The sequence below is a fragment of the Phyllobates terribilis genome, unplaced genomic scaffold (genome assembly GCF_046119375.1).
Source record: "Phyllobates terribilis strain yellow unplaced genomic scaffold, ASM4611937v1 Scaffold_11__3_contigs__length_659146591, whole genome shotgun sequence".
In the NCBI taxonomy this organism is placed as follows: domain Eukaryota; kingdom Metazoa; phylum Chordata; class Amphibia; order Anura; family Dendrobatidae; genus Phyllobates; species Phyllobates terribilis.
In genome coordinates this window covers 202415218-202441396 of record NW_027362771.1, presented here as the reverse complement: position 1 = coordinate 202441396, position 26179 = coordinate 202415218, and the positions used below count along the sequence as shown (strand labels likewise).

Here is a 26179-nt window from a genome sequence, read left to right as displayed (position 1 = left end):
CCTCCAATATAACTGTTCACATGCCCTGTACAGTCATCATCGTTATCTTTGATATACGATTTATATCCGGCCACCCCCATAAAGAATTTCAGTGGTACAGTCAATGCAATTACATTATACAGGAAGTTCTGGTGACTGAAATGGTGACTCCTTCAGAGAATATAAAGCCATGCAATTCCCAGGGTCACTATATGATCATACGATCACATAACTTAAAGGGAATCTGTCACCACATTTGACCTATCTAAACTATGAATATGGGCATACAGGTTATAGACTGCTGAAAAAGTTAAAAAGTTATCCCGGTATGCCTCATATCAGATGCCTTGATGTTGAGAAATCATTTACATACAGTTGTGCACAAAAGTTTACATACCCCGGCAAAATTTTTTCTTTCTTGGCCTTGTTTCAGAGAATATGAATGATAAAAAAAAATTTTTCCAGTCATGGTTATTGGTTGTATGAAGCCATTTATTGTCAAACTACTGTGTTTTCTCTTTTTAAATCTTAATGACAACTAAAAACAAACAAATGACCCTGATCAAAAGTTCACATACCCTGGTGATTTTGGCCTGATAACATGCATATCATTGAGCCACACTGGGGAGATCTCAAGCGCGCAGTTCATGCTAGACAGCCCAGGAATTTACAGGAACTGGAGGCTTTTTGCCAAGAAGAATGGGCAGTTTTACCATCTGAGAAAATAAAGAACCTCATCCAAAAGTATCACAAAAGACTTCAAGCTGTCATTGATGTTAGAGGGGGCAATATACGGTATTAAGAACTGGCGTATATGAACTTTTGATCAGAGTCATTTGGATTTTTTTGATTGTCATTAAGATTAAAAAAGAGAAAACACAGTAGTTTGACAATAAATGGCTTCACCCAACCAATAACCATGAGTGGAGAAAAAGTTTTTTGTCATCATTCATATTCTCTGAAATAAAGCCCAAAAAGGAAAAATTCTGCCGGGGTATGTAAACTTTTGAGCACAACTGTAAATTACCTCTTCCAGGCTATGGGGAGGATGTTGCCTGGAAGATAACTATCATCTGATCGCTTGTGTTATACACAGCAGTGCTACAGCACTGCTCTGTATAGGGAAAATCAGTCTTCTATGAACAACTACAGGCTGGCTTTCACAGGAATACTGACAGGCATAGGTGTCCTAAGGAGAACAACTGTCATGGCAACCCATTGGTGCCCGGCGATCATGTCACAGGCGAACCAACACAAGTGTACAAGTGTATAGAGTGTACAAGTGTATGGAGCGAGGCTGCGCCCTGTCTATTGGGCGCAGCCTCGCTCAATACAAGTGTATTGAGTGAGTCTGTGCTCACTAGATGGGTTCTGCCCAGGAGTATGCATATTGCATATTTGACTGCCGTTCCTGGGGCAGAGAACGGCGAATCTCGCACTGCACAGTGTGTACGCTGGTAGGATTCCAAAGTCTGCAGTCACACAAACTGACTGCAGACTTTTCATTTTAGACCGGAAAACCCCTTTAACAGCAGCAAGCGGAGCACGGCTTCACCCGTGGTTTAAAGAGGCAGAGTAATTCAGCCATCATCTGCCGGGATAGATTCGTACTCCGCATGCTAGCCCATATCAAAGCCAGGGACCCAACATACGACATAACTGTATGTCATATGTTAGGAAGGGGTTAAAGATGTATTAGTAAAATCCAGGATAAGGATTAGTAAAATCTCAGGATATTGAGTAAATACCAGAGTTTCCCCAGTGAATCCTTAGGCTGAGTTCACACGATGCGTATTTAATGCGTTTCCGCGGCGTTTTTGCAGTTGCGGAAACGCATTAAAAACGCATGGTAGAAGGGCAGCAATGTTCCCCAATTGAAATCCGCATGTGCTGTGCCCATGATGCGGATTTTTCCGCAGCGTAAACGCTGCGCTCAAAAATCCGCAGCATGTCATTTAATTTTGCGTAAACGCGGCGTTTTGCGCCGCCATTGACTTGCATTAGAGCGCTCTAATTCCGCAAGACAGCATCTGTACTTGCGTAATTGGTGCGTTCTAATGTGCGGATGGTACCCGGGTGTGGAGGAGAGGAGAGTCTCATCCACACCCAGGTACCATTAAAAAAGCTGTAAAACAAGAATAAAATAAAAAAATATATATACAGTGGGTACGGAAAGTATTCAGACCCCTTTAAATTTTTCACTCTTTGTTTCATTGCAGCCATTTGGTAAATTCAAAAAAGTTCATTTTTTTCTCATTAAAGTACACTATGCACCCCATCTTGACTGAAAAAAAAACAGAAATGTCGAAATGTTTGCAAATTTATTAAAAAAGAAAAACTGAAATATCACATGGTCATAAGTATTCAGACCCTTTGCTCAGTGTTGAGTAGAAGCACCCTTTTGAGCTAGTACAGCCATGAGTCTTCTTGGGAATGATGCAAAAAGTTTTTCACACTTGGATTTGGGGATCCTCTGCCATTCTTCCTTGCAGGTCCTCTCCAGTTCCGTCAGGTTGGATTGTGAATGTTTTTGGACAGCCATTTTCAGGTCTCTCCAGAGATGCTTAATTGGGTTTAGGTCAAGGCTCTGGCTGGGCCAGTCAAGAATGGTCACAGAGTTGTTGTGAAGCCACTCCTTTGTTATTTTAGCTGTGTGGTTAGGGTCATTGTCTTGTTGGAAGGTGAATCTTCGGCCAAGTCTGAGGTCCAGAGCACTCTGGAAGAGGTTTTCATCCAGGATATCTCTGTACTTGGCCGCATTCATGTTTCCTTCAATTGCAACCAGTCGTCCTCTCGCTGCAGCTGAAAAACACCCCCATAGCATGATGCTGCCACCACCATGTTTCACTGTTGGAATTGTATTGGGCTGGTGATGAGCAGTGCCTGGTTTTCTTCACACATACCACTTAGAATTACCACTAAAAAGTTCTATCTTTGTCTCATCAGACCAGAGAATCCTATTTCTCATAGTCTGGGAGTCCTTCATATTTTTTTGAGCAAACTCTATGCTGGCTTTCATATGTCTTGCACTGAGGAGAGGCTTCCGTCAGGCCACTCTGCCATAAAGGCTCGACTGGTGGAGGGCTGCAGTGATATTTGACTTTGTGGAACTTTCTCCCATCTCCCTACTGCATCTCTGGAGCTCAGCCACAGTGATCTTGGGATTCTTCTTTACCTCTCTCACCAAGGCTCTTCTCCCACAATTGCTCAGTTTGGCTGGACGGCCAGGTCTAGGAAGACTTATGGTGGTCCCAAACTTCTTCCATTTAAGGATTATGGAGGCCACTGTGCTCTTAGGAACCTTGAGTAAAGCAGAAATTCTTTTGTAACCTTGGCTAGATCTGTGCCTTGCCACAATTATGTCTCTGAGCTCCTTGGGCAGTTCCTTTGAGCTCATGATTCTCATTAGGTCTGACATGCACTGTGAGCTGTGAGGTCTTATATAGACAGCTGTGTGCCTTTCCAAATCAAGTCCTATCAGTTTAATGAAACACAGCTGGACTCCAATGAAGGAGTAGAACCATCTCAAGGAGGATCGAAAGAAAATGGACAGCATGTGACATAAATATGAGTGTCTGAGCAAAGGGTCTGAATACTTATGACCATGTGATATTTCAGTTTGTCTTTTTTAATAAATTTGCAAAAATGTATACATTTCTGTTTTTTTTTTTAGTCAACATGGGGTGCCGAGTGTACTTTAATGAGAAAAAATGAACTTTTTAGAATTTACCAAATGGCTGCAATTAAACAAAGAGTGAAAAATTTAACGGGGTCTGAATATTTTCCGTACCCACTGTATACTCACCATCTGTCGGCCCGCGCAGCGCTCCTGCTTGGTTCCCGGCACTTGTAGTGAGTTGAAGGACCTGCGCTGACGTCAGAGTCATGTGATGGGTCACGTGACGCTGACGTCGGCAGGTCTTTCAATTCAAAGTTGCCGGCGAGGGAGAACGGATTGAGCAGGACAGCGCGGGCCATCGGAGGTAAGTATATACACTCTCTCTGGTCACACTATATAAATCCATGCTGTTTGCATGGATTTATATAGTGTGACCTAGTTGTCAAGCACTTTCCAGGTGATGCTAAAATCGCCTGGAAAGCGCTTGTCAATCAACATGCGGAAACGCATGTGGAAACGCATGTGAATCCGCATGTTTTCCGCAGGAAAAACGCATGCACAATCTGCATGCGTTTTTTCTGCCAGGGAGATGCAGAAATGATGCAGAAATTTTCTGCTTCATTTCTGCATCGTGTGCACATACCCTTACTGTCCCTGTCCAGAAGCAGCAGGGATGATTCACTCCAGTTGATCTCAAAGGTAGAATGAATGGCACACTGCTCTACGATCTGTATTACCAATGGCACAACTTTCTCGATCATGAAGGAAGAGCATTTCATTGCCAGTAGAGATGGGGAACAACCCTGATGAGCAGGGCCGGACTGGAACGGAAACTCACCGCTGGCATTTGGGAGCACACAGGCCCACCTGATGCGTGGTAAATGTGAAATATTTTTGTCACATTTTTTAAATAAAAATTGCTGCAAATTTCACTTTATCATCGACAGACAAAATCAAATTGACATAAATTAAAATATAAATTTACCTCCATGAAAACATTAATTTCTTTCAACTGGAGGAACGGACATATTTGTAATATAGAGCTCCATGATCCCAAAAATGCTATATTTGATATTACCAGAAAAGTGAATGAGATTTCTGAAATCTCATGGAAAAGCAACTTATTTTTTTCTTTTCAGATTTGAAGCCATTTCATGTCTGCAGCGTCTAATCTTTCAGCATTTTTGCAGCGTTTTTCACACTTTCTAAAGAACGGGAAAAAATCCCTTAAACGCAGCAATATCAAGGTGATTTTCCAGCCAAGAAACACGTTATTGGTGGAGAAATGTCTGTAGCAAATACTTATCATGTGCACATACGCATGCCATATCATGATCAGTAAACATTGCAGACTATGGGCTGTTATCTTTACTAGATACTGACTTCAACAATTATCTTGAAAAGGAGAAAGGTGCATTTACACCAGTCGACTGCAGCCGTTAAAAAGGCTTTCCACCGTTTTGTCATGTAACTGGAAGTATGTGATTTCCACAGTTGCAGTTACGTGCTGAATAGATTCTCATCATCTTCTCTCAATGTTCTTCTGAGTAAAATCTGATGAAAATCAAGTCAGAACATGACCACAATTTAATGCAAATCACATTCCTGCAGTGACAACCACTCCAACCGACAAGCAGAGCCGAATACTAACATTGTATATAATGCACACTGTCAGGTATTCCGTAAGCTGTACTGCTTGCTGAAAGTTTCCTTTGGGGTGAAACAATCCTTTAATGGCTGTAACCATTTTTTTCTTTCCTTTCTTTTTTGCTTCTATTTTATGTTATATAGAGTTCCTCAATATATTTATGTCACCCCCCATTACCTTTTTCATTTCTCCTTACAAGTACAGTGGGTACAGAAAGTATTCAGACCCCTTTAAATTTTTCTCTCTTTGTTTCATTGCAGCCATTTGGTAAATTTTAAAAAGTTCATTTTTTTCTCATTAAAGTACACTCTGCACCCCATCTTATCTAAAAAAAAAAAACAGAAATATAGAAATTTTTGCAAATTTATTAAAAAAGAAAAACTGAAATATCACATTGTCATAAGTATTCGGACCCTTTGCTCAGTATTTAGTAGAAGAACCCTTTTGAGCTAGTACAGCCATGAGTCTTCTTGGGAATGATGCAACACCTGGATTTGGGGATCCTCTGCCATTCTTCCTTGCAGATCCTCTCCAGTTCCGTCAGGTTGGATGGTGAACGTTGGTGGACAGCCATTTTCAGGTCTCTCCAGAGATACTCAATTGGGTTTAGGTCAGGGCTCTGGCTGGGCCACTCAAGAATGGTCACAGAGTTGTTCTGAACCACTCCTTTGGTATTTTAGCGGTGTGCTTAGGGTCATTGTCTTATTGGAAGGTGAACCTTCGGCCAAGTGTGAGGTCCAGAGCACTCTGGAAGAGGTTTTTATCCAGGATATCTCTGTACTTGGCCGCATTCATGTTTCCTTCAATTGCAACCTAGTTGTCCTGTCTCTGCAGCTGAAAAACACCCCCATAGCATGATGCTGCTACCACCATGTTTCACTGTTGGGATTGTATTGGGCAGGTGATGAGCAGTGCCTGGTTTTCTCCACATATACCGCTTAAAATTATCACTAAAAAGTTCTATCTTTGTCTCATTAGACCAGCGAATCTTATTTCTCATAGTCTGGAAGTCCTTCATGTGTTTTTGAGCAAACTCTATGCGGGCTTTCATATGTCTTGCACTGAGGAGAGGCCACTCTGCCATAGAGGCCCGACTGGTGGAGGGCTGCAGTGATAGTTGACTTTGTGGAACTTTCTCCCATCTCCCTACTGCATCTCTGGAGCTCAGCCACAGTGATCTTGGGGTTCTTCTTTACCACTCTCACCAAGGTTCTTCTCCCACGATTGCTCAGTTTGGCTGGACGGCCAGGTCTAGGAAGACTTCTGGTGGTCCCAAACTTCTTCCATTTAAGGATTATGGAGGCCACTGTGCTCTTAGGAACCTTGAGTAATGCAGAAATTATTTTTTAACCTTGGCCAGATCTGTGCCTTGCCACAATTCTGTCTCTGAGCTCCTTGGGCAGTTGAGTTTATGATTCTCATTTGGTCTGACATGCACTGTGAGCTGTGAGGTCTTATATAGACAGGTGTGTGCCTTTCCAAATCAAGTCCTATCAGTTTAATTAGACACAGCTGGACTCCAATGAAGGAGTAGAACAATCTCAAGGAGGATCACAAGAAAATGGACAGCACATGACTTAAATATGAGTGTCTGAGCAAAGAGTCTGAATACTTATGACCATGTGATATTTCAGTTTTTCTTTTTTAATACATTTGCAAAAATTTCTACATTTCTGTTTTTTTTCAGTCAAGATGGGGTGCAGAGTGTACTTTAATGAGAAAAAATGAACTTTTTAGAATTTACCAAATGGCTGCAATGAAACAAAGAATGAAAAATTTAAAGGGGTGTGAATACTTTCCGTTCCCACTGTATGTCTTGTATCTTAGCTAAAACATGGTAGTAAGTAGCACATTAAACACTTTTATAATGGGTAGTCTATAAACACTGCATATTTCAAGGTTATGTGCTTCTGATGACTAATTCTGGCAGCTAAATAGGAAAGGGTTCTTTACAGTTAGAGCAGTCAGAATGTGGAATGATGACCATAAGAGGTAGTAATGGCAGACACTATAGCAGCATTTAAAAAAGGTCTGGATTAGTGATGAGCGAGTATGTTCTGTTAACCCCTTCGGCGAGTATGCTCGGGCCGAGCACCGAGTAGTTACAGCAGTTCGGTGTTATGTTTGAATCACTCCCGTGTGCATGATTTGCAACTGTTTGACAGCTTTAGTACATGTAAGGAATGTCTATTTCTGACACATTCATCACATGTATTAAAATTGTCAAACAGTTGCAAATCATGCACACGGGAGTGATTCAAACATAACACCGAACTGCTGTAACTACTCGGTGCTCGGCCCGAGCATACTCGCCGAAGGGGTTAACAGAACATACTCGCTCATCACTAGTCTGGATACTTTAACAAAACATGACATTGTGAGTTATAAATAATCTAGTAATAGAAAAGGTATAACCTTGAAGATAGTTTGAACTTTATGGTTCTAGGTGTTTTTTCAACCTATATAACTATGCAACTATGTAGAATGTACATTAGGAAAATGCTTCAAATGCAATTCCCTATAATATTATTTCCTCTTACTTTTTTCCTTTGTAAAGTGCTAGTTATAAACCCAATCTCTGGATATAAAAAGTGCAAACCACTGTTGGAAAACTTGCACGTTTAATATGTAATCTGTATTTCTTATGGTGCCTACGGGAAGCCATAACGATAAGGAGCCTGCTTGGTAACAAGTTTTGTTATTTGCCTCTATAATGAAAGCAAATTACCAATGATGAAAGGGTTAATACTTGGGCCCTGCATCAGTAATAGCCCCTGTAGTAACCATGACAACTGTTGAGATCATAAACAAGGGTCTTAAAGAAGATTCCATAAAAGAAGGGCACGCTGCCACGATCAGTGCCATTACTGATGCGCCTGAGGACCCTGAGCTTGACCACCCCACGTAACGTGTCGACCTTGGTGTAATTTGGAGGTTCTAGCAGGGAAAGGTGTTGTCTGCTTTAGACAACCAGAGTGCATGGGAAGGTAACAGAGGGGGATCCCCAGCATAGGATTCCCTTCTGTTACCCTCTACAAAGAGCTGGTCTCATATGGGTGTTCATGGATGGATTTATTTCTTTAATGGGTGATAAATTGGGAGGGGCGAGGAGGAAAGGGGAGGGGTGAGGAGGAAAGGGGAGGGGTGAGGAGGAAGGGAGAGGGGCTATTTTTCATATTAGGGATTATCCATAACAAACTGCAAACGAGTGTCCAACTTCATGAGACTTGTTCCATTTCTCCCTTACACATCCAGGTCCATCCACCTGGGCAATCAGATCAACCAAATTCGTTCTAGCAATCAATTTGGTGGCAGATATCGCACTCAGATCTCTCCCACATCCAGTTTATCACATTTATAGTCTATATTTATGTTTTTCTCTGTAAATCTGGTAAAATGTACAAGTTCTAAAACTCTATTATATCGGCACCGCCTCTCTAAGCCCAAGGGAAGAGCAATCCTCCAGCCATGGTTTCCTACAGGTTTCCTCCACAGGGGTTTTTCCTCTCCTGAGTCCTGGAGGGTGACTCTTTGTGAGTCGGGGGTTGTGCTATTTTCGGTGTCATGTGATTTTAAATAAAGTTGAGAACGTTTGACACCCAATTGCAATGCTTTGTGTATTTATTTTGTATGCTTCTGTCTGATTCATTTTGTTTGTGAGTCGGGGTCCATCATATATCACTGAGTGATACATCTGGACATCTGCCGCAGGCAGTTTTGCCCCAGGGGTTGACCCTGCTCTGGGGAGTATGAAGAGGCAGAGAAGAGGCAGTAATTTACATCAGTATTTGTAAGCTAAGAACCAGAGAGGAACAAAACAGAGAAAAATAATAACACTTTCACATCTTCTGTATTTTGGATCCACTCCTAGCATCTGTTTACAAATACTGATAAAAAATATTGCCATGTAAAAGTGCCCTAAATCCTTACTGAATGATTTCACAGTTTGAGTTGCAGTGAAGCAGCAGAGGTTGCAAGCGTTAAAGGAGTTTTCCGATTTCAAAATGTCCCCCAGTTGCCATACTGTACTTTCCTCACTCTCCCCGGGAAACACTGTGCAGCATATGATCCCTTCTATGATAACCGCCTCCCAATCCTCACCTCACCACACTTACAACCAGCTACTGCATCTGAGTTTGAGACGCACCCATTTAGGCTAAGTTTAGCTGAATATTTGCATGCAAAAAAAAAGTATTACAGTTCTAGCAGAGTGGATGACATGTATATACTCAAAAAGGCAAAAAAAAGTCAGCTCAGCCATAAGAAGATCCATGCACAAAGACTTGTAATGCAGCGAGAGGTAGGCAGAAGCAAGAAACAGCATCAGAACCTTCTAATAAAAACCATACTTTATTGTGCAAAAATAGAAAAAGGAAGTCGCAATGTCATCTCTAAAAACCATTAAAAATGTATGCAAATACATTTAAGCGACTGTCTTAATCATTGCATGTTTTGCTTCTTACATATATGTAAATCTCACGCCCCTGTGTCTTTTTTAACACTAAAGAATTTGAAATGCATTGAGTTTTTGAAATCAGCAGCGTCACTTTCTCTATCCTGAACCTGTGCCGCTTGTCCTGACCTCAGAACGTCTGATCTCGTCCTCCTTCACCTGGATACCCGTCTCTCTGACCCTCCAGTCTGCTGCTGCAGTCTCAGGAACTGCCCTGAATGGTACTTGGTGTTTACCAGCAGCCCAGCCTATCCTAACCACCAGAGGCTCTAATGAAGACTCAGTAGACACCTAGTCACATCCCTCCAGAGTAATCCCAGCCCGTGGCGCAGTGGGTCCTCACCTACGAGCATTACAGCCGCACAGCAAATGTGGTACCAATATTTAAGAAGGGGACAAGATCTGAGCCTGGAATTTATAGGCGGTTAACTTTAACCTCTACTGTGGGCAATATCTTTGAGGGTTTTCTAAGAGATTCTATCTTGGAGTATCTCAATAAGAATAACCTAATTTCCCAATATCAACATATGTTTATGAGGGATATGTCCAGCAAACTAATCTGATCAGATTCTATGAGGAGGTAAGTTCTAGATTGGACCAGGGAAACAAAGTGAATGTTGTCTATCTGGACTTTTCAAATTCACTTCACACGGTGCTACACAAAAGGTTGATACATAAAATGACAGCAATGGGACCAGGGGAAATATGTGTAACTGGGTTAACTGTCTCAGTGATAGGAAACAAAAAGTGGTTATTAAAGGAACACACTCAGATTGGGTCACAGTTAACAGTGGGGTGAGTGGGGTGCCACAGGGATCAGTAATGGTAGAGGTGGACATATGGCCGGTGTAGCTGCACCAGGGCCCAGAATTGGGGGGGGTCCAGCGACAACGGCACACATCCTGCTGAAATGTATTGCGTTTGCAGTGAACCTGCTGGCTTCCTATGCTGCCATATACGCCGCTGGCCAATCAGAGGCTGGCAGCTGACGTTGACGTGCCCCTGACTGGGGGAACATGGCAGTGACGTCATGTGCCATGGCTCGCACGCCTAAGATCATGTGTAGCAAGATGGGAACAGCAGATCAGAGGCAGGAGCTGCTGGACAGAACAGAGGACAAGTGTTTCAACTAACATGTCCTTCCGCACACTGGGAAAAAGGTCCTCACCAGCTGGACTGGGGGAGGGTTCCTGCACTAACACTTTCAATGTGTGGAAGCTACGCATCTCAGCCTGCTCCTGCGAGGCTGTCTGACGGTAGGTAATGATCATGCTGACTGGCTGAGGAGTCATCTACTCTTTCATCCTTCACGTGCTTAACATGAATGTGAAGAAAAGGACGTCACGTGGGACTCGTGGGAGAAGGGGTGAGGCATTGATTCCTGCGCAGCAAAAGATACCAGGAGACACCAAGTGACAGAGCGGCCCAGCGCAGATACAAGCCCATCTGGCAATTGCCAGAATTTCCAGATGGCCAATCCGGCTCTGATGACGAGCCTCCCTGAACAATTAAAATGGGTCTGATAACCGTCCAATGACAAATAACTATGGTCATAGGCGGGGTGGATTAAGGGTAGCCAGGGCCCCGGGCAATTTAGAAGGCGGGCCCTCCCCCTGGGTACCTGATGTGTCACGTGACATGTTACATGATCCCCTTTGATAAATCATGTGATAGGTCATGTGAGCAACACACAGGTGGTTTGGTGCATATCTGTAGATGGAAAAAAAGCAGACAGCGCAAATTTTTCACTTGTGTACAGCATTATACATAACATAGCGTTATACAAAATAGAGCAGGAGTGGGAGATCAATTTTCCCAAGTGGCCACATGAGAGACCGTGCCTGTTGTGGAGGCCGCACCAATAGGCTGAAATTCATTGTGCTCAATATCATTAATTGTATAACTTAATATTGAGCACTATTAAGTATGCTGACAACCACCTATATACAGTATGAACCCCCCATAGCTGGTTATATACAGTATTAGCCTCCCCTATAGCTGGTTATATACAGTATGAGCCCCCCATAGCTGGTTATATACAGTATTAGCCTCCCCTATAGCTAGTTATATACAGTATGAGCCCCCATAGCTGGTTATATACAGTGTGAGCCCCCCATAGCTGGTTATATACAGTGTGAGCCCCCCCATAGCTGGTTATATACAGTGTGAGCCCCCATAGCTGGTTATATACAGTGTGAGCCCCCATAGCTGGTTATATACAATGTGAGCCCCCATAGCTGGTTATATACAGTATGAGCCCCCATAGCTGGTTATATACAGAATGAGCCCCCATAGCTGGTTATATACAGAATGAGCCCCCATAGCTGGTTATATACAGAATGAGCCCCCATAGCTGGTTATATACAGTATGAGCCCCCATAGCTGGCTATATACAGTGTGAGCCCCCCCATAGCTGGTTATATACAGTGTGAGCCCCCCATAGCTGGTTATATACAGTGTGAGCCCCCATAGCTGGTTATATACAGTATGAGCCCGCAGAGCTGGTTATATACAATGTGAGCCCCCCATAGCTGGTTATATACAGTATGAGCCCCCATAGCTGGTTATATACAGAATGAGCCCCCATAGCTGGTTATATACAGTATGAGCCCTCATAGCTGGTTATAAATAGTATGAGCCTCCCCTATAGCTAGTTATATACAGTATGAGCCCCTATAGCTGGTTATATACAGTATGAGCCCCCATAGCTGGATATATACATATATATAATAAAAAAAATAAACACAACACATACTCACCTCGCTCCCGTACCCCTGACGCTGTGCTCCAGATGGTACCCGGGGCCATTCCCGCTCCGCCTGACTACATGAGGCAGAGCGGGCCCAGTATCTGTGCGCGATGGAGACGACATGTGGCCGCGGCGGCCGGCTAGGAGAGGCTGCGTAGTGACGTGAGTGAGCATAACTGTTAAATAGACGAGCCCGGCTGCCCGCGCTATGTATGCTGGGTCCGCTCTGCCTGACGTCATGCGGCAAGGCGGGCTCAGCATCATTCAAGCCGCCTGTGGCCGCGGGCCCACGGCGGTGACTTAACACATGGGATTGCGAATTATAATGGGGGCAATTCAAAAGTTTTCCCACAAACACAGTAGATTTTAATCAAAAGACCTTGGAATAAAAATAATTTCCACATTTGAATGTGTTAAAAAAATGTTCCCGTGCTGAGATAATCTTATAAATGTGCCCCTGCTGGGTACTGTGTAATGGCTGTGTCTGACCATGCTAGAACATGGTCTGATCATACCACATCTCCTGGGCAGGAGGGGAAGCAAAAGAGAGAATACAGACATTACAGCAGGGGATCACAGCTGATTCTTTTCTCTGAGGTAAAACATGTTTTGCCTCACGAAAAGAATCAGCTGTGATCCCCTGCAGAAATTCTGTATACTCCTTTGGGGTCCCCCTGCCCAGGAGATGTGGTATGATCAGACCATGTTCCTGCATGTCACACACAGCCATTACACAGTACACAGCAGGGGCACATTTATAAAATTATCTCAGCACAGGAACATTTTTTTTTAACACATCCAATTGTGGAAATTATTTTATTCTAAGATCTATTGAATAAAATGAACTTTGTTGGTGGGAAATGCAAGATTTTTGCCATGAGTTTTAAAAGATATTTTTGATGGTGCCGATTGTTGCCCTCTTCACTGCCATATTGACTCCGGCCACCCCCTCCCTCCTCTGTCCTTCCTTTTATTCTGTTTTTGTTCTACAGTAAGTTATTTTAATCTCCCTTTCCTCCTGTTATAAATTTGAGGAGAGATCAGAAGCTACAGATATTTAAGTTGGGAATGTTTTTCTCCATTGTGTAATATTTAGAATTTGTATCATCTCTTTGTACAAGCAAAGCCTTCCTGTCTACTCATTTGTTCACGTATGACTGTCCTGTCAGTATAAATTGAAAAAATGGAAGTAAAAATAAGAGGCATTACAACTGGCTGAGAGCAAGGCTAACTGATATCAACATGAGAATACGAGTCTGACCTATTACACACATAAGCAGGTTATAAAAAAGATATTCCTTGCAGAAAAGTCATTATCTGTAAAGTGCTGCCACAGCTTTGTTCAGCTCCTTTGGTGGGCCATTAACCTCATGGTCATTAGGAAAATGGCATAATTAATGTTACCTTCACCCTTGAAGTATAAATATCTGCAGTATTAAGCACTCTCACATCAGAAAACCTGACATAATCAACATACATAATGTAATAATGCAAGCACAATAATTTGTCAGTCGGAGATCAGGACATTTTCTACAATTTCACAGAAAGGTTATTATTTGCAAACATATTGGATACTGGAAAACATTCTACAGGAGAAAAACAGGTATTATGTTTCCTTGTTATCAGATCAACAACATGTTTTATTACACAAGTGGTATGTAACAATACCTGTGAGCCCAAACACCTAGAACTACGGTAACCGGCCATACACAGCAATTATCTTTTTCTCCTGGCAATGCATTATATCACTTATTACAGTAAATGATGCATAATGATGGGATTTTCTAGGGAAACAAATGCAAAGACTTTGATAATTTTTATGTTCTCAGTAACTTACCCGTGGCTGGCGAAGCATTTTCTCCTCTTATAGGAGAAACTCTTGCTGAAATGCATAGTAACCCAGATGGAATTTCAGATCAGACTAGTATCCTTGGTAGGATAGTATAATTGCTGTAATAGATTGGGCCTCATTCATCAACTGCTTTTTTTTTATTTTTTTTGAGTTTGATTTTTTATTTGTCTTGTGGTATTTCTTGGCATTTCTTACGCCAAAGTCTTCAAACTGGAACACGTGGTTAATAAATGTTGCGCAAAATAAAATAAAAAACGCTCTTTATTTTTGTCTTTTGCCTTTTTTGTTCTTTACAGTACGTTTCTAAACATGTTAAAAATGTAGCATCTTTTAAAAACTTGCAATTGATGAATTATCTGCAAATATCTGGAAAGAAATAAACAAGATAACATTGGAAAACAAAAAAAAATAGGAAAAACATTCATAAAAGTTTTCAAAAGGGAACAAATTAAAAAGAAGAATTTGGCACAAATAAAAAAAATGCTAAAAACATTAAAAAAAAACTACACAAAATGCCAGAATGTAATAATGAATCGGTCCCATAAAGTTTCACAACCTGTATCCACAGTTTTCTCATACAAATACATTAAGTTCTTCTTAGCTCTCTGAAATCATAGGGTATAAAGTGCATCTGTTACTTCTAGGATTCTACATACCGTATATCATTTTTGAATGATATAATTAAACTATTATGCACTGTTTAAGGATTCTTCATATAGTTCAAATTTGGGAGTACGTCTTATTGTTTGGTATTTACATGAATAGTACAAAATTATTTTAGCATCAGTTGTGTTCACCCAATGGTGCATCTGGCTTGTTATAATAGAACCGGACAATAAGACGCGCTTAGGTTTTAGAGGAGGAAAATAGAAAAAAATGTAAGCAAAAAATGTGGTCACGATGCACTGTTAAGGGGGTCTGATGCTGACACTGGAATAGGGGTAATTCTGATAATATCCCCCATCCAGGTAATATATGCACCCCTTCGTATTATATGTGGCCCCCATCGCCCTCCAGGTATGCATGGCACCCCTCCATCCTTATCCTGGTATGCATGGGACCCCTCACGCCTATCCTGGTATGCATGGCACAGCAATCCCCATCCTGGTATGTGTGGCACAGCAATCCCCATCCTGGTATGCAGGGCACCCCTCATCCCTATCCTGGTATGCATGGAACCCCTCATCCTTATCCTGGTATGCATGGCACCCCTCATCCTTATTCAGGTATGCATGGCACCTCTCATCCTTATTCAGGTATGCATGGCACAGCAATGCCCATCCTAGTATGCATGGCACCCCTCATCCCTCATGGCACAGCAACCCACATCCTGGTATGCATGGCACCCCTCATCCCTATCCTGGTATGCATGGCACCCCTCATCCTTATGGTGTGCATGGCCCCCTCATCCTTATACTGGTATGCATGCCCCCCGCATCCTTATCCTGGTATGCATGGCACAGCAATGCCCATCCTGGTATGCATGGCACCCCTCATCCCTCATGCCACAGCAACCCACATCCTCGTATGCATGGCACCCCTCATCCCTATCCTGGTATGCATGGCCCCCCTCATCCTTATACTGGTATGCATGGCCCCCTCATCCTTATCCTGGTATGCATGCCCCCCGCATCCTTATCCTGGTATGCATGGCCCCCTCATCCTTATCCTGCTATGCATGGCCCCCTCATCCTTATCCTGCTATGTATGGCCCCCTCATCCTTATCCTGGTATGCATGGCCCCCTCATCCTTATACTGGTATGCATGGCCCCCTCATCCTTATACTGGTATGCATGGCCCCCTCATCCTTATCCTGGTATGCATGGCCCCCTCATCCTTATCCTGCTATGTATGGCTGCCTCATCCTTATCCTGGTATGTATGGCCCCCTCATCCTTATCCTGGTATGCATGCCCCCCTCATCCTTATCCTGGTATGCATGCCCCCCTCATCCTTATCCTGGTATGCATGGCCCCTTCATCCCTATCCTGATATGCATGGCACCCCTCATCCTTATCCTGGTATGTATGGGCCCCTCATCCTTATCCTGGTATGTATGGCCCCCTCATCCTTATCCTGGTATGTATGGCCCCCTCATCCTTATCCTGGTATGTATGGCCCCCTCATCCTTATCCTGGTATGTATGGCCCCCTCATCCTTATCCTGGTATGTATGGCCCCCTCATCCTTATCCTGGTATGTATGGCCTCCTCATCCTTATCCTGGTATGCATGGCCCCCTCATCCTTATCCTGGTATGCATGGCTCCTTTAATCCCCATCACGCTGCACATAAAAAATAAAACAATCCTATTCACCTTCCTTCTCTCTCCTCCAGCGCTGCGTCCTGTCTGCCTGCACTGATATCGCCATGTGAGTTGCGCATGGCGTCACTGCCATGCGCGGCTCACAAGGTGAGATCAGCTGCTGGAAAAGTTACTGCTCCCCACGCCGGGACTGTGTGTGTGGGGAGCAGTGACTTCATGCTCCTCAATAGGCAGCACACAGCGTAGCCGCAGCGTGGCTCCTGCTGCTGCCGGGTGATCGCGTGTGCCCGCTATTTAAGGGCATGAAAATTCACCCCTCTCCACTCCCATGGGCGTGGAGAGGGGGTGAACATTCATGCCCTTTAATAGCGGGCACACGTGATCGCCAGGCAGCAGCAGGAGTCACAGCGCGGCTACACTGTGTGCTGCTATTAAGGAGAATGAATATTCAGTGCTCCCCACGCCCATGGGCTAGGGGAGCACTGAATATTCATTTTCTTTAGCAGCGGGGACAGTGTAGGCTGCAGTAGGCGCCTGCTGCCTTCTGTGCCCTGCTGCTATACCATCCCCCCCCAATATTTGGATTATAAGACGCACCTCACACTTTCCTCCAAAATTTTGGAGGAAAAAAGTGCGTGTTATAGTCCGAAAAATACGGTATGTGCCTGACAGTAGTCACAATGTAGATCCGCCTTAGGGACCCGCTGGAAAGAAATAAAAAGTAGAATGTTGATCTTCTGTACAGAGAAGCACAGTATGCCGCTGTCTCCATTGTTCCTTTCCACAGATTTTTATTTTTGTATGAATAAATTGGGTTTTACCTTTGCAATTGTCAAAGAAACATGTCATTGCAGAGTCGGACACTGTTGGCACTGATTAGACAGCATAACACAACTTTCACAAAGAAAGTGGTAACTGAAGCATATGAATAGCATTTAATATATTCTATGAGAGAATTGCATTTAAGGGGTTTTCCCATGAACAAAAGTACATATTATTCAATAGATCTCGTAATAATAATAATTTCCACAATTGGATGTGTGTAAATAAAATGTCCCTGTGCTGAGATAATCTTATAAATGTGCCCCTGCTGTGTACTGTGTAATGGCTGTGTCTGACCGTGCAGAAACTTGACCTGATCATACCACATCTCCTGGGCAGGGGTGGAAGCAAAAGAGAGTATACAGACATTACAGCACGGGATCACTGCTGATTCTTTCTTTGAGATAAAACATGGTTTATAAACAGGCAGTGAAATGTTTTACCTCCCAGAAAGAATCATCTGCGGTCCCCTGCTGTAATGTCTGTATACTCTTTTGCTTCCCCTCCTGCCCAGGAGCTGTGGTATGATCAGACCATGTTCCTGTACAGTCAGACACAGCCATTACACAGTGCACAGCAGGGGAACATTCATAAGATTATCTTAGCACAGGAACATTTTATTTAAACACATCCAATTGTGGAAGTTATTCTTATTCCAAGATCTGCTGATTAAAATCACCTTTTGCTTGTGGGAAAACCCCTTTAGGGTATGTGCTTACTGTCCGGAGCCGGCTGCGGCCCCGACACTGCGGAATAGCCATGCGGCTTGCGCTCATTATGCAAATGAGCCGGGCAATTTTTTTTCTTTCACCTGTAGACTTTCCTCATAGAGGTTAGTCTATGGGGAAAGCCCGCATGCGGACCCGCAAGGGAAATTGACATGCTGCGGTCTGGAAAGACACGCCGCATGTCCGTGTCCGCGGATGATCCGCAGGTGCCCAGATAAGCATAGTGGACATGGGATTTCTAGAAATCTCATCCACTATTCTGTAACATCTGGCCGCTGTGGGTTTGACGCAGCATAACACGCAGCGGCTCTGGATCGCATCCACATACCCTTAAGTCACTTAATGAGGATGTTTCTACTTATTAAAAGGGTAAAATTGTGAAGTGCTTGTAAAAGCAAGCATCTTTTGCAATTTACCTTTTATTAAAAATCCTTTCCTTTATCAAAAATGGAGAGATTTTTAATTCTATAGTTTACTGTTCACTGCCTAGGTTATCGGACACCTGTGCAGTTAATCCGAGGTGACCGATTTTCTATGCAAGAGGCACATGCTTGCATTACTCCTCACTTACAATATAGTACAGTGCACAGTTCAGACCAGCAGCGCAAACATGCAGTGGTGTGAACTGTAAATCATCAGGAGCACGTCTTCCAGATGAAGCAGTTGCAAAATGCGCATTGGTTGGATGGTGGGTGAGCCTCTATATTATACCCTGATCCCCTGGGCACCTTTGGAATCCATATCTCATCAGGGTTATTCGATCTTGTCCACAGAGACTTGCACTATTCACTTTCTCACCCTGTGCTCGAATACTATTTCACTTGACATTTTTTGTCTTTTTAACATGTGCATTCTAGTGATGATCGAGCACTGAAATGCTCGAGTGCTCAGTACTAGAATCAAGTAGGTCGGATACTCGGACGTGAGCAACTCGAGTTGCAATCATAATGGAAGTGAATGTGAAACTCGAGCCCGCATTTTTCCGGAGGAGTCTTTCTCACTGACAGAGGGGTCTCTGTGCTCCCAGCAGGGGAATACACCGCTGCGATGCGCAGCTCAGGTGATTGAAACAAGCTTCTTATCCGAGAACCACGCAATACTCGATCAAGCACCCTGATGTAGTGACATCACTGCTGCAGCTTGTGAACAAAGACCTGGGGCAGCGGCAGAGAGGCAGCACTGAACTTGCGGTGGGTAAGTAAAACTAATTTTATTATTTTTAAAGTGGTCATAAAAATGGAATAAAAAATATAAGTCTTAGAAAATCTGTTTAACATTTCAGAGATTTTAGTTATCCTTATCACTGCATAATGGAGCAAAACATCAAAAAACCTGAAGAGTATAAAACTATTCAAACTGCACAATATTTATAAATCTATGGATTCTTACTAAATCCAATTATACAGTATAACATTTAGATTATAGCAACATTCCTGACCCGGCATTGTTTTTAACATGTGATAGATTCATCATTGCCATTCCTTTTATATGCTGTTCTTAATAAATTTCCCTGATTATTCTCATAAAAATTGAAGTGCCTCTCACAAGAATGGTAGAGGTGCTAGAAAACAGGATTTGGGATTTTAAGTTAATGGTGTGAAATCCTAAAAAAACTATAAATAGGTTTTTACGATCAAGGAGCAAAGCAGATGTCCAAGTAAGATGGAGGCAAGTCAGTCATAAGTGAGGATATACTGTTTCTCAATGCATAAATACAGAACCATTCATCTACCACATAAAGCCGGTGTTATCCACTCAGCACTTTTAATTTCCACTAAAGCCATTGTTATACTGTATTTATTATATAGTAGAGGCCACAGAACAGAAACTCGTGAGCAGCATATGGCTCCTTTGTCGCATTGTAGAAACAGGTAAAAAGGGAAATTTAGCAAAACTGGTGTTTTATACAATGGTCTTTTAAAAAAAAAGTCCGCTGGAGTAACATAGGCCAAAGTTATTATAGTGTGCACACTTTTAAATAAATTTGTTGCAGGTTTTGAACTTTTCATGCAAAAAAAACTGGCATGGAGGAATTGATAGTTTCACCCCATAGTCTTGATAAAATGAAGCATGTAGGCACACACTGTTCAAACAACCTACATTTTTTCACTTAAAGACTGAAACACAGTGAACCCATATCAGGCACTGTCCAATGGCGGTAAGGCCAGACTGGCTATTTGTGTCTAAAATTTGGCAACATAAAAAAACAATGCATGCAGGTTTTATATAAACATGCTATCATATAGATTGTAAGCTTGCAAGCAGGGCCCTCTCTCATCCTGGTATCGGTTGATTTATGGGATTGTTATTCTGTAATGCCTGTATTGTGTCTGTACAAGTCCCTTCTAAAATGTAAAGTGCGGCGGAATATGTTGGCGCTAACATCAAACATTTGCATACTTTGGTTTTGATAGGATGGATGATAGACTAAAATTTCTGAATAAATGCTTTAAGTTCAAATATAAAGAAAAAAATATATCAGAAAACCTGCAAAGTGCACATCGCAAAAGCCAGTTAATATAATTATAATATAAATTATTTTTTTTATATCAATATACATAAAAATGATTACACAATCATGTCCCTTTGTGGAGATACACATTTATATTTCTGCCCTTGATATACCCACAAAAAAAAGTTACATTTTCCTTTAACACAGATTATTGCTTAGTTTCTGTTTAAAAATAATTCTATTCTGCACCTACATATTGTAAAGCTTGTTTTAACAGCACCATATGCCCACACGGCATCAGTGAGCAAGAACCACTTGTGTTAAGATTTCATCAGCAAAGTTTCAAGGAGAATGGCTTAAAAATGTTAGGATATAAAATCTATTTAGCATAATATCACTGCATTAATGCTAGACTGATTGCAATAGAACAATGTTATTGCTCCTACAAGTAACACATTTTTTCAGAATATTTTCATAGCATTGTTTTTTCTATTTGATTATTAAAAAGAATCTGTCAGCAGGTTTTTGCTAAATAATCTGAGAGCAGCATGATGTAGTGGAAGAGACCCTGATAACAATGATGTGTCCCTTACATGGCTGGGTTCTGTTGGTTTAATACAGTGTTTAATCACCAAGAGATAATCACTACATGCCTCATGCCTGCCAGTCCAATCACGCCCCCAGCACTGATTAGCAGCTTTCTGTCACTGTACAATGTACACAGAGACCTGTGGTGTGGGCGAGTTAATAACTGACCTGTGCTAGATTTGCAGCAGAGAATTGTATGATTCCATCACAGCTGCGACACCCAGTATACTAAGTGACACATCACTGGAATCAGAGTCTCTGTGCCTATATCATTCTGCTGTCAGATTACAGAGGAGAAACCAGCTGATAGATGCCCTTTAAAGTTCACTTTTATTAAAGCTGTACTGGATAATATTTTCTCAATCTGAGTGCAGATTACGCAGGGTGACTGTTATTAAGACTAATGTCTTGTAAAAGTTACGTATGGCTGGTGTAGATGTGTACTATGATGTATGCCACTTTCTTGTGACTCTGTAAGGCTGCTTTTGATCCACCCCATTTTTTTAAGAAATTACATGAGCCAGAAAATGGAATAACTGCAATAATAAATGTCCACCACAGTGATACAGGATATTGGTCTGCTGAAATAGCAAGTTCCTAATTTAGCACAATGTAAGGTCTTGTCAAAGTTTACTGGAAATCCCATTCTTTAGGCCCCCATGCAAATTATACAAATGTCAGACAACCCCACTGATATCAGTGGGTTCGACCAACGGTCTAATAAGCACAGAGCTACCGGCTGACTAATGGTAGCGAGAGATGCCGATCATGCGTCTCCAATTTCGAACTGCCAATCGCATTGTTCTCCCGGATATAAGCAACCGGCAGCTTCTCATAGTGAACACCGTAGCGCTTGTGTATGGGAGTGTCGACTGAGAAGACGGTCATAAGTGAAATCGTTCAGCTGGCAGACATCTAATGTGTATGGCCAGCATTATTTTAGTTCTGGAAAAAGACTTTAAAGAGAACCTGTCAGCAGGTTTTTGAACCTCATCTGAAAGCAGCATGATGTAGGCAAAGAGACCCTGAATCCAACGATGTATCACTTAGATTACTGGGTGCAGTGGTTCTGACACAATCAGAGCTTTTAGATTTAGAATGCAGCAGAGCTGAGAAAGCTAACCCCGCCCACAACAGGCTCTCTGTGAACAATGTCTATAGACAGATGCTTAGTTGACAGCACATACTTTGACAAGTGACAAATCCCTGAATTCTGTGTTTCAGCCTCTATCTCCTGCTGTCTTCAGATTACATAGGAAAAACCTGCTGACAAATTCCCTTTAAAGGGAAAGTATCATTAGAAAATCACTAATTGTTTAAATCAAGTATTTGTGCTGAACGTATTTTTTTTATTTTGCTATTGTTTTTCCCCATATCACAATTTATAATAAAAATACAAAAGAGAAATCTTGCAATTTTCACACTAGGAACTAGACTTTTGAGTCTTACTTTCTTTTGTTTCAAGAAATTCGTATGAACATTAACAACAATGAACATACTCAGATCCCATGTTTTGTGTTTCAGGATCTAATGAGCCTGTGAAAAAGCAATTGTGAAGAGAGGGGGAGCAGGGTCAGCTGTGACATTGCCTATTGTAAATGGTGGATCCTGTGTTATCTGCTGTGCATAGAGGTGTTAGCTGTCATTGTTATCCTGCCTCTGATGATAAAGAGACTGATGAAATATTTTCCTGAATGGACATGACAAGTATGAGTCTAAAATAGCCCCAGTTGCCAATGTGAATTTGCAAGAATACTAATTTCATTTTTATGGGAGAAAAAGCATTGCCAAAAATGTTTGAAAAAAAATACATGCTAAACAAAAAATGTAAAAAGTGTTGTAAAAAGAAAATGGTAGACTGACTGCAATAGAACAATGTTATTGCTTATACAAATAACACATTTTTTTCAGAACATTTTCATAGTATTGTTTTTAAGTGTATTAAGAGTTTAAAATTAAAAATCATAAAACTGCAATTTTAGCAATATAAAATGGTTTAGCATAAAAAGAAAACCGTACTTGAAATTGACATGTTCTTAACGACCCATGCTATAAAACTGACAATTTTCATATCATACTGTCAATGCAGTACAAAAAATATGAAATATGAAAAAATATGCTAAAAAAACAAGACTTAACACAGTTCTAAAGCTCTTACAATATATGACAACCAAAAAAGTGATTTCTTTTTTAAGTGATTTTTCCTGTAAAAAAAAGAAGTAAAAAATAAATAAAGTGATGAATTTTGTATCAACTTAATTGAATCTATTCGAAGAATAACATTAACATGTCAATTTCACTGCATTGTGAACTATGTAAAAAAAATGTAAAAACAAATCAAGATTTACTGTTTTTTGTTCATGCTTACTACCCAAAAAAAAAAAACATAATGATTAAAAAGTGGTATGTACCAAAAAGTGTGCAAGCAAAAACTACAACTTGCCCTGCAAAAAACTAGCCATCATACAGCTCCATCTACAGAAAAATAAAGAAATTATGGGTATTCAAATATGATAATAAAAAAAGTTGTTGTTTTTTTAAGTAATTTCTTGTGATAAAGTAGCAAATCTTAAAAAAAAAACTATGAAAATTTGGTATTCGTGTGATCGTATCAACCCACAGACCACAGAATAAGGCTAAGGCTGGGTGCCCACGTAGCGTTTTTCAAGCGTTTATGCTGCGGAATTTCCGCAGCATAAACGCTTGTTAAACGCTAGGTAATCCGCACCCCATGGTCCCCAATGGGATTCCGCATGTTCTATGCACATGCTGTGGATTTTTCCGCAGCGTTTATGCTGCGTACAAAAATCCGCAGCATGTCATTTAATTTTGCGGAAGCGCAGCGGAACTCCCGCCATTGACTTGCATTGAAACGCATAGAAACCGCGACTGTACATTTGTACAAGCGGCTTCTATGCGTCTCTATGTGCGGATGGTACCCAGTTCTGGAGGAGAGGAGACTCTCATCCAGACCTGGGTACCATTGTACCTGTAAAAAAAGAATAAAATAACAAATAAAGTTATATTCACCTGTCCGGCGTCTTCTCTCTGAATGCAGGCATCGCTTGAGGACCTGCGGTGACGTCACAGTCATGTGACCGCAGGCTCTTCACCGCTCTGTCTCGCGATATGCCAGCAGCCGGGAACCAGCCAGGAAGCAGCGCTGCAGCCACGCCGGGGCCTCGGGGGTGAGTATAGCTTTATTTGTTTTAGGCTGAGTTCACACGATGCGTATTTCATGCGTTTCCGCGGCGTTTTTGCAGTTGCGTAAACGCCGCGGAAACGCATGAAAAACGCATGGTAGAAGGGAAGCAATGTTCCCCAATGGAAATCCGCATGTGCTGTGCCCATGATGCGGATTTTTCCGCAGCGTTAACGCTGCGGTCAAAAATCCGCAGCATGTCAATTAATTTTGCGGAAACGCGGCGATTTCACCGCCATTGACTTGCATTAGAACGCGCCAATTCCGCAAGACAGCATTTGTACTTGCGTTATTGGCGCGTTCTAATATGCGGATGGTACCCGGGTGTGGAGGAGAGGAGAGTCTCATCCACACCCAGGTACCATTAAAAAAGCTGAAAAAAAGAATAAAATAAAAAATAAATGTATTCTTACCTTCTGTCGGCCCGCGCAGCGCTCCCGCTTGGGTCCCGGCACTTGCAGTGAGTTGTAGGACCTGCGGTGACGTCAGAGTCATGTGACGGGTCACGTGACGCTGACGTCGGCAGGTCTTTCAATTCAAAGTTGCCGGCAGCCGGGAACTTTGTAAAGCAGGACAGCGCGGGCCATCGGAGGTAAGTATATACACTCTCTCGGGTCACACTATATAAATCCATGCTGTTTGCATGGATTTATATAGTGTGACCTAGTTGTCAAGCACTTTCCAGGTGATGCTAAAATCGCCTGGAAAGCGCTTGTCAATCTGCATGCGGAAACGCATGTGAATCTGCATGTGGATCCGCATGTATTCTGCAGGAAAAACGCATGCACAATCTGCATGCGTTTTTTCTGCCAGGGAGATGCAGAAATGATGCAGAAATTTTCTGCTTCATTTCTGCATCGTGTGCACATACCCTTAATTTTTACGGTCACACTGTATAAATCCATTCCGGTTGCATGGATTTATATAGTGTGACCTAGTTGTCAAGCACTTTCCAAGTGATGCGATCGCCTGGAAAGATCTTGTCAATCTGCATGCGGAAACGCGTGTGAATCCGCATGTGGATCCGCATGTATTCTGCAGGAAAAAAGCATGCACAATCTGCATGTACAATCTGCATGCGTTTTTTCTGCCAGGGAGATGCAGAAAGGCTGCAGAAATTTTCTGCTTCATTTCTGCATCGTGGGCACATAGCCTAAGTGCCCATGATGCAGAAATCTCCCTGGCAGAAAAAACGCATGCGGATTTTACATGCGTTTTTTCTGCAGGTAGAAGTGTTTGTGCAGCGTTTTTAACATGCGATTTCACATGCGGGTTGTCAAGCGCTTTTCCATGCAATTTTAGCATTACTTGGAAAAGTACTTGACAACTTGGTCACACTATATTAATCCATACAACCGGCATGGATTTATGTTGTGTGACCAAGTTACAATGCTGCAAATTCAGCATAAATAGTAAAATAACAAGAATAACAATGTTGAAAAATAAAAAAAAAACATTATACTCACCTTCCGATGGCCCCCGATCTCCTCTACGGTGCGTCCGGTGTCTTCGGCAGCTCGCGGTGCTCTAAAAGGGACTTTCCATGATGTCATTTAGTCATGTGACAGGTCACGCAACCGCCGACATCAGCGGTCGCATGGCCCTTCACATGACTAAATGACGTCATGGAAGGTCCTTTTCCACCACCGCGAGCAGCCGAAGAGCCAGCAGCGCCGATGGGAGCAGACAGGGGCCATCAGAAAGTGAGTATATGTTTTTTTTTATTTTAATTCTTTAACTACAGGTCTGGAGGAGAGTCTCCTCTTCTTCAGACCCGGGTACCATCCGCGTATTGAATCGCATAATATCTGCATGTGTACGTG

At 42.2% G+C, this 26179-nt stretch overlaps 1 protein-coding gene across 5 annotated transcripts in view; it reads right to left on the bottom strand.

Moving 5' to 3' along the window:
• The window catches only part of IMMP2L (inner mitochondrial membrane peptidase subunit 2), a 1848527-nt gene that overhangs the window by 1733373 nt on the left and 88975 nt on the right, over window positions 1-26179 (bottom strand). Inside the window, exon 4 of one of the 5 annotated variants that reach the window (XR_012251223.1) lies at window positions 14286-14666. The exons of the other annotated variants lie outside the window; for them this stretch is intronic. The gene's annotated coding sequence lies outside the window, so the exon portion shown is untranslated. The remainder of the gene's footprint in view (window positions 1-14285; window positions 14667-26179) is intronic. 5 annotated transcript variants of the gene reach the window in all.